Raw genomic sequence first — 10,371 nt, forward strand, 5'->3', positions numbered from 1 at the left:
GTGAACGGGGTATTTGGTTGTCGAACACGTTCATCGAATGGTTCGAAGAAAGTCTGTCCTCGCCTGACTTTTGTGGGCGGGGCTTTATTGTCCAGAACCCTTATACATATGTGGCTGATTCTACCTCTTCGAACCGTTTGACAATCAGGTTCGACAACCGGGTTCTACGAACCGTTCGACCGTGTAAACCCCACTTTAGACTATACGTCATAGCCTCCAACCTCAATCAAGATCTCTTACGACCTTGGCCGACGGGGAAGGCGATTGTGATGATTTACTAATGGGAAAACATCTTAAGTAAATACGTTTTTTTTTTCTCACAGGCCATTATGACTTTGCGCTTGGTCAGTGGATCGGAAGTGAGTGGGAAACGTTGGCTTTTGATTGAATTTAAGGTGTGAAATTGCTGTGCAAATACCGTAAATCATGATCTAAAAGGACTGATATTTTCAGTTATTTCTTCACATCTTACCTAACGTATATGCTTAGGTGTCAATCCTTTTTATATTTTTTTTTTTTGTGTTGGCCTTGGAATGTGGTACCTTTGTATTCTTTCAGTACATAAGGTACCAAAAATTTTATTGAATATATGTATGTTTGTACCAAAATAACATTTTCATATTCTTCAGTTACTCAATATTTTTAGTTTAATCTACAGAGTGCACTGCTTTGAAGGGAATTATGATATTGTATATGTATAGATATGCCTGATATCTTCATTCATTTGGGCCCCTTTGAAAAAAAAAATTAAAATTGTCTGTGATAAATTTAAGAGACCTTCTACGGTATATAAAACTCCTAATTTAATCAAAACAGCGTAGAAGTTGATTTGGTGAAGCATTATTATGAAGTTAAAAATTCATTAGCAAAATGAAGATAATAAAGAATCTGGAATTATGTTTACCCATATAGGAAATCTTCTTAATTTTGGTAATGGACACAGTGTTTTTTGTATTTTGGTAAATATTTATATTCACCAAAATCTGTTTCACCTAATTTCTCTGTTTTTTTTTTTTTTTCATTTTTTATTTTTGGCTTCGATAATTAACAAATCTCTTCTGTATCATTGCATGGAAAGGAGGAAAGTATATGATTTGTGTGATAGTGGTATTCAAAATGGATATCTTATCAACCTAACCAGTATTACAATTTTAGCGTAGCTATGCCTCATCATACTGTGAATAGATAAACCTTACTTTATAACACAACCTTGGTATGCTCAATCTTACCTAATCTATCATACCCAATCCTAAAGATTAACCTAACAATTTCTTCTACCTTTACTACACTAATCCTATATTTAGCGGAACTAAAAAGAGCACGCTTTAACTTACCTTGGCTGACTTATTGCCTAATTTGACTTTATATACTAAACAATTATCATACTTTACCAAACCTAAGAGAGAGCTTAACTTTGACTAACTTCGAATAAATTAACAGCCATAACCTAATCCAGAGCTTAACCTTGCATAATTTCGAGTAAGATTACAGCTTTAATTTACTTATCTACCATAAAACCAGGGACTAACTCTTGGGAGGTTATGTTCTCTCCCAGACATCTAAAACACAGTAACGAATGGAGATAATGGAGCATATTTAAAGAAGAGGGAATAGGAAAAAATATACATCTATGAAATGTGGAAAAAAATAGGGAAAATGAAAAGAACGAGAATAAAGGAGAAAACTAAAGAAAATAAAGGAAATACCTAAACCTGAACCATAACGTAGTAGTAACCTGAAATCACTGGTTCCTAGTTCCCAATTGCAAACTCCGCAAAATAATTTTGTGGACACTATCGCCATTTAGATAGGTGTAAAGCTTTTAAGCTTATTCTTATTATTGTAATTAAGCTTATTAACCATAAATAAACTAATAATGAAACCCCCAATCTTTACTCTTATCCCATTCTACCTTGAAATCAGATAACACCTTGCTATCATCAGTCTTGGCAACCTATTGTGGTCAGTTTGGACTTTTTAAATTCTTCTAGGATTTTGCAACGTACCTATACTTATGTCTTGTTTCATTAACTGTCCTAATTTTGGCCATGAAAATTAATGTTCAGTAGTATCTTCATCGTTGCACTGGCCTACCGTTCAAATGGTCGAAAATATTCTGTTAACCAATACTGCGAGCGATGGATGGATAGACGAACGATAATAGTTACCCGAACAATGCTATTAATCAATGTATCAATTCAATGCTGACTTAGCAAGATTCTAAATACCAGTCTAACCACGACCACAATGGATCATGAGGTCAAATATTTGATCGTTCAAGGTTTTCTCAAAATTCATCTTCCGAGAGATTAATGGATATTTCTTTATAATTTTTTTTTTTTTTTTAAGTTTGATAGAACGGTATATAAATGATTGTTTCTCGAATTTCCGTTTATACACGCCAGTATACTGAATGTTAAAATTGTTAACCTGTTTTTTTTTTTTTTTTTTTTTTTTTTTTTTTCATATCACTACCTAACTGTTCTACCGTTATGTATTGAGCTTAATATCTATTTAACGCAGGTAGTAGAGAAGTAAATAAAAAAAATATAATTTGAAATAAAATATCTACTTTATGTATTTAATCAAATTATAAGTAACATTTACGTTAGATAGCCGAAAAGTAAATAAAGATATTGAAATATATCTATTTTAATATTATTGAAGCAAGTTTGAAACAAACTTTTTTTCGTGTTTGCTTTGTCAAAAGCAATAGTTTCATTATTTTACCTTTTTTTTTTCCTTGTACGGTAGATAATTCCTTATACAATTTATACAATTTAGATTAAAACCAATTTCTTTAGGCTAAAACAAATCTAGGCTTTTGTTTTCATTTCCTGTCTTAGGGGACACTTTGGATAAAACAGTATTTTATTTTGGTTACGACCATTATAAGATGTTTCGAAATTTAACCTTTATATCTGCAGAACATTTTGTTTTTCAGGTTATTCTAATTTTTTTTTTTCAATGCAAAATTAGCTAAAAATGCTTCCAGTAACAAAGCGATATCTGCTTCATCTTTAAGAACAGCTATTCTGATTCAACCTATAGGCTTTGCACGATCCTGGTTTTTAAAGTATTTATTTGAAAAAAAATAAAGATTATTGCAATCTTTTTTTGATTAAAACTTAATTATTGAGTTGCACAGTGGCAAAGTTATGATTTACTTATATATATAGTACGTGTACATCAGAACTGCTAGTTTGAGTAAACTAGTGGTTGAGAGGATTTTGATTTAACCTAATAGTATTTATAGTTTGATTTATATCCAATTGCCTAAGAGGTCAAGCCGACAAAAAATATGTTGCCATTAAATTTTTTTTTATTCATTTATTTATTTATTTATTTATTTTTTTTTTTTTAACTGGAGTTTGTATTAGGTTTTGTCTAAGATTGTAGAAATTAGGCCTTTTGTCCTATCAGGAAATTCTGTAGTTTATAGATAAAATTATGAAATTAAGATTTCAAACTACACATAAGGAGCTTCCACAATTTTTAAATTATTTCCTGTATCATCTGTCATATAAAAAATAGGTTTTAAGTCTAGAAAGTAAGCCATTTGCTCAACATTTAAATTCTTGGCACCAAGACAATGTTTATTCATATAATGTATACTTCCACTCTCTCTCAACCACTAACAACAAACGTTATAGGCCATACTAGCAGCCATAAAAATAAAGCTCCAGTATGAATAATTCTTAGCGGAGTATTCAGAAGACTTTTTAAAACTCTTGAAAATATTTATTCGACTGAATTACATAACATGGTTTTAAGTCCAGTTAAAACAATACATAATTTTTTTAACATACTTTTTGTACATTACTTTTTGTACATTAAAAATAAATTAAAGTTTAAATTCTCAAACCAAATATAAAAAGTCCATTAAAGTTTCTAGTATATTTAAACTAGAATAATAAGCATAACACTAGAATTAAAACAGATAAGATTTTTAAAATATCCAGCACGGTTGACTATAAACTGCTTCACATTAGATTAAGATATCTATTACTCCTTAATTGGTGTATCATCATCGGCGCCGATGGTCCAAGATATTCTTAAAATTCAAAAGAATAAAAAAAAATTCTTAAAAATAACATAAAATATTTTTTTTGAAGATAATTCAGTAGCGCTCAATCATTTTAAACTCAATCATTTTAAACTGAAGTCTCATAGTTTCTAATCCTAATTATATCAAAACATAACTCAAAATTCATAAAATATTGCATAGGTATGATTAATCTATCAAATTTATTACATTAGTTTATTAAAATCTACAGTTTCAGACTAACAACACAATCTTATGTATTCAGAAAATTTATAATTACCCTCCCGATCAAATCAAAGTTTTTTTTTATGACTTTTCCCCACATACAGTACAGCAACCACGGACTAAGAAATTGATTTGTTATAAATAGTAAATTAACTATACAAAATCCCATTAACTACATGGCCTTAAGAAGCATATTTTTGAGTCATACAAAATGAAAGTATAAAAGAACTTCATTAAAAAAGTCATATGTAAAAAAACTGCATATATATACTTTATAACAAAACCTTTTTCAATAACGAGAGACCTTGTCTGATAAACCACCTGCCATTCGAATTTGAAAAATTATAGAATATAATAGCCAACAGAAGTACTCTTTTTTTAATTACTCCACAACTTTCCAATATATATCAAAGTTAATAATTTTGCTCTTTTTTTTAAATAGAGTTAGAGCTAATTTTCGAGATTTGGACCATATGTTTGGGTGTTAGGACCAAGGAGGTAATTCAGAACAGAGGTGAAAAAAGAATTGGGCCATGCTGGTAATTTAAAGTAAAATTTGAAAGTTTAACAGCAACAGAAGAAACATGGTAGGAACAATGAATAATGATAAAAGTTAATTCATGCAACCATTTAGTAGACAAAAAATTCAATGCTATTTATGCGAATAATAATTAAAACCTATTCAGTTTTTATTCACAATATTTGGGCTACGATAAATGAACCACTGCTAATATCATCATCATCACTACTGCTAGCCTACTTACAACCCCAGTATAAAAAAAAAAAAAAAAAAAAAAAAAAAAAAAAAAAAAAAAAAAAAAAAAAAAAAAAAAAAAAAACTATGCTATACAATAAAGGCTTTCATCAGATAAAATAACCCACTGTGTAAAGGAAATAAGAAAATAAACTACCCAAGTTATGCATAATTGATATAATATATTCTTAGTACAGTATCAACCTTAAAATGGATCGTCATGTATAAAATATGAAGGGAGACTATAGTATCAGTCTGTTCAAACAAATACATTAGCTGCACGTTTGAACTTTTCGAAGTTCCACCGATTCAACTACCGGATCCAAAAGATCATTACACAATCCAGTCACAGTAGAGACTAGAGGGGCACTCAGTAGAGCGCAGACCTACGCCGCGGCAGCTCATTTCTCGACCTTGACCTTTGATCTTAATAGGTATTAATTGGCGGGAATTTTTATCTACTCTAATATGAACCAAGTCTGAAGACTAAGAAAACGATGTCCAAACTTATGGCCGATTACGCTAATTGGAAATTTTTGGACTTTTGCTTGACAGTGATCTTGAACTTTGACCTTTATCTTTCATAACGTGATCATTTCCAGATTTTTACACAACAGTTAATCCCTACAAGTTTCATCACTACGATAGAAACTGTGGCCATGAAGCTGTTCACACACACACACACACACACACACACACACACTAAGTGGCGAAAACAATCTCCTTCCAACTTTCTTGGAGGTAATAAAACTCATAGAATAGAACTGTTGAATATTGAGCCATAACTGTTAGAATTAACTGCATGCCTAGTACTACATACAGGATGGTACTTTGGGAAGATCTGAATGCAAAATTTTGTCAGAATTATGAATTATTTTATAAAACTAATCAAAATTAACTGAACGGAGGTGCCAGAGATTAATATCTAGATCAGGAATAAAAGATTTAATAGACCGAATTGTTCTTATCCTACAACTTTTCAAGAATAACGAACGAGCAAAAGAGGAAACTAAAGGTATAATGGTTATTAAATATAGTTAAGTAATTTTTTTTTTTACTGTAGGTTAGAAAAATGATGTTTTGACCTTGGGTAAAAAATTTATGTTGAAATGACTTTCCAAATAAAAACTATACAAATACACTGACTAAATATTGACATTAAAATAGTATTTTACTGATAAAGAGTAAAATGACTGAAATCTATGAGAAATTCATTACCTTGAAAAAAAAAAAAAAATCAGTAGCCTGCTATTTGGTGAAGTTTGGGATCTATTAAAATTTCATTGTTCTAGCGACTTTAAATCATATATTTGTTTTAATGAAATATAATGTTTTTATCATAATTTCCTATACTTAAATAGCTATTTTCCATCTTTCCAACACAATGTACTATGTACATTTTTTTAATCATCTGCTGTATGCAAAGATCTTAGTTTTCGTTAGAACAGCAATTGATAAATCAAGAAAGTTAGCCAGCCCCTACCCCGACCTTGCTTCACAAAATTCCACCCACCACACATACCGCCAAAAACTTCAAAAAACAATGTTCAATGAATCACGAACTTCAAAAAACCAGAAAGAGCGTGACATACCAATCCCATCGCTAAAGATAAACAAAAACAAGCTACCCTCTTTGAAAAGACTATTGGTAAACAGATCACACGACAATGTTGTTTACGAAGCCAGACACTTACAAGCCGGCGCCTCTCGACGAGCAATTCCACCACGTGCAAGCAGAGGCAGATGACCATGAAGGCTCCTATGTAAGTCTTGATAACCTCCCTGTTCAGTCTCCAGAGGAAACTGCGGAATTCCTCGTGACGTGCGGTAGAATGGTTCATTTTCTGCAAAATGGTTATTTGATTTAGTTTTGACACTTTATAGATATTGTCTCTTTAGCTTATTTAATAAACTTATATAATACTTTGTCTTCCACATTTTTGAAATGTCTGTTCTGACCTGCATAGATATTTTTGGCTTTGATTATAAAAGTTACAGCGTTGATGCTGAAAGTTTCAAAGCTGTGTCGACGAATTTTATACAGGGTGGTCCAAAAGTAGGTTGGCAGTAAATGCTTACATTTGTTTTGAGATTACATAGATATACATTTATTTTGAGATTACATAGATAATTTATTTTGAGATTACATAGATATACAAATATATTTACTAGATTATTGCATAGACAATTATAATTCTATTGTGAACAAGTAAATAAAAGCCCTTAAATTTTATTGTGAAGCTAAATATACTTAAAATAACCGATACACAAGCCTATTTCATATACTGTCCATCTACTTTTGGACCACCCTATTATAATTCTATTGTGAACAAGTAAACAAAAGCCCTTAAATTTTATTGTGAAGAAAATACAATTAATATAACCGATACATTAGCCTATTTCATATACTGTCAACCTACTTTTGGACCACCCTAAATAAAATTCTGCGATACAGCTTTGAAACTCAGCATTTATGCACCAAATAGCCGACAAGCATTATCAGCTAAAAGATTTTTTCTCCCAAATGGATGACAAGCCACATTGACTACCCGAATCTTCCTTTCCGAAGCATTATCACGTTTTAGTTTTCTCTTTTACCTTAAGAGCCTCTGGGCTTATAGCATGCTGCTTTTCCAACTAGGGTTGTAGCTTAGCAAATAATAATAATCATACACTGCAGAGCTTTTAAAAAATATTCCTGGGGTAATTATTACAATGTTCTTTAGCAAACTTTTCTAACAAATTTGATCGAGAAACCTTTCAAAATACACCAAACTCATAAGGCTTTTAAGATTAAAATAAAGTATACCTATTAAAATTTAGGATTAACCTTTAACAAACTAAATGCATTTATAAAATCAAATTTTTGTGATATCAATCAAAATTAAAAATCATTCAAGCTTGCAGTAAATTTTTTATGTTTAACAGGCTGACAGTCTCAGTTTATATATGAAAGATATATTATAATGTTACAGTTCTTACAATATTTTGTTTTAGTTATCACTTTTCATTAGTTTATATCCTTATCTCCTTTCCTTGCTAGGCTAGTTTTCCCTGTTGGAGCCCTTGTGTTCATAGCATCCTGGTTTTCCAACTACGGTAGTAGCTTAGCTGGTAATAATAATGAACAAAAAAATCTTCCAATTTCTAATGGCTCCTAGAGAAAATGATCTAATACGAAACTTTCTACGAAACTTTATTTACACACCTATAATCTCTTTATAGTACAAGTTTAAATTCTAAACCATTTTTAACATTTACTTCCAAAGAACCAAAGGCCTTCCCCCCCAACCCACCAAAAAATAATATTCGATTTAAGCACAAATTTTCTTATGAAACCTAACAAACATTGAGGAAATATTCAAGATATGCTATTATCAATACGTAAGAAAACTGTTACGAACATCCTATTGGATTAAATTTTTTAGTTCAGGCTATATACCACAGCGTTAGGGCCGTGAGGCCAAATTGCACTTACGTTCAAATGGGGGAAGCCATCATTTGCACGTTCAAGTCAACTTACAAGAGTTGAACAGCGATATGAAAAAATGGAAGCAAGAACTTAGGTAAGGTAGAAGTATATAAAGTAAGTGCAGCTAGAGGCCGAAGGAACGCTGCAAAGACGACCTTAAAGTAATTGCCTACAGTGCACCACGTGATGTGCACCGACAGCACTTAAACCTTACGTTGACAAGCAGATTATAAAGATACTTCAGGTAATCTAAATAGCGAAATCACCAAATTGATATTTGATCAACCCGGAGTGCAACTTTATTTTGGTTTGCTATTGTACATGACTATGTCGGTTTAAAGAATTAGATTTTGATACATATATCCCCAATCACAGGATAAAATCTATTCTCAAGGGAAAAAACTACAATATATCTTCGCCTCCACACGCTTATAAGGCCCCTCCTCAAATGCTGGGCGGGCACTCAGATTTGCCCGTCATTCTTTCGCTTTGAAACTTGTGTTACCAGATCAAACAGTCCAAGGCAGTCAGTACGAACGTATGGCATGGGCCAGTCACCGCAGGCAGAGTGCAGTCAGAGTTGGGTCTAACAATAATTAGGAACCTATCCAGTGCCTCAACAACGGGTACGGGGACTTAAGATGGTCGACTTGCTTTTTCCTCGTCTATGAGGTCATCTACGATTGATTGTCACCCAATAACAAAATTGGTAACCGTCTGCCTGCAGTTTATTTGCCTCTCATGTTATGGAGAGAAATCAAGTTAATATTTGACAAACCTGGAGGTAAACTATTTTGGTTTCCTATTGTATGTGATTTGACAGACTAGAAATATTTAGTTTGATATATATCTTCCCCATCACAATTTAAAGTATTCAAGGGAAATAAAATTACAATATACCCTCGTCACTAAACGCGTAAAGACTGAATTTTCACCTACGGCTTGACGGTGCTTTGAAAGCTACATTGATTCCACCTATGGTCTCAAGATATATGAAGCACAGTAACACATTTAACTAATCGCTAAGATTTTCTACAATAAGACTCTTTCCATTCTGCATACTAACTGATTATGAATAATAAAAGTGCTAATGATGTTTAAAATAATTTCAATATAAACTTAAGCAACGATACTAACGATAAATCTTTGACAATTTTAAAAACGCATAGCACTTTCCACTGCTTATTATATATTACAAATTAAACTACTAAAAACGAAACCAAATCCAGTAAAACCATATTAATAGACCGAGAATATTACTAACAACGTATTTTAAGTTCTAGTCCAATAGACATTCACATTAAATTATAACGAATGTCAAAAATAAAATCATAACTGTACTCACGATTAAAAGATCGTAGCCTTCCCAAAATGAAAAGCTAGTGTCAACTACAACTCCTTCCCAACCACCAACAAATACTGGAGTTGCTCCTCCAAAGTTTACCAAAGATTTACACCCTTCGAATTTCGGTTCCAGTCAAGGATAGCAAAGGTACAGGCGAGGAAACTTTTATCTTCAAATTTTGTTTAAACTTTTGGTTTTAAGAAATGAATTTGTACCCAAGGGCGTTTCATTTAGGACTTTATTATAATGTCTAATTCTTTATATATATATATATATATATATATATATATATATATATCTATATATATATATCTATATATATATATCTATATATATATATCTATATATATATATCTATATATATATATCTATATATATATATATCTATATATATATATCTATATATATCTATATATATATATATCTATATATATATATATCTATATATATATATCTATATATATATATCTATATATATATCTATATATATATCTATATATATATCTATATATATATATCTATATATATAT

The 10,371-nt window shown here is 31.1% G+C and overlaps 1 long non-coding RNA gene across 1 annotated transcript; it reads right to left on the reverse strand.

The window, feature by feature from the left end:
• Positions 1 to 3,882: 3,882 nt before the first annotated feature.
• LOC137653365 (uncharacterized) lies at positions 3,883 to 9,982 on the reverse strand. Its single transcript, XR_011046460.1, has 3 exons — positions 9,842 to 9,982; positions 6,719 to 6,868; positions 3,883 to 4,054 (listed from the first exon to the last, which is right to left on the reverse strand). It is a non-coding gene; the product is annotated as an uncharacterized lncRNA (long non-coding RNA).
• Between the last annotated feature and the right edge of the window lie 389 nt (positions 9,983 to 10,371).

The sequence above is a fragment of the Palaemon carinicauda genome, chromosome 14 (assembly GCF_036898095.1).
Source record: "Palaemon carinicauda isolate YSFRI2023 chromosome 14, ASM3689809v2, whole genome shotgun sequence".
NCBI lineage: Eukaryota > Metazoa > Arthropoda > Malacostraca > Decapoda > Palaemonidae > Palaemon > Palaemon carinicauda.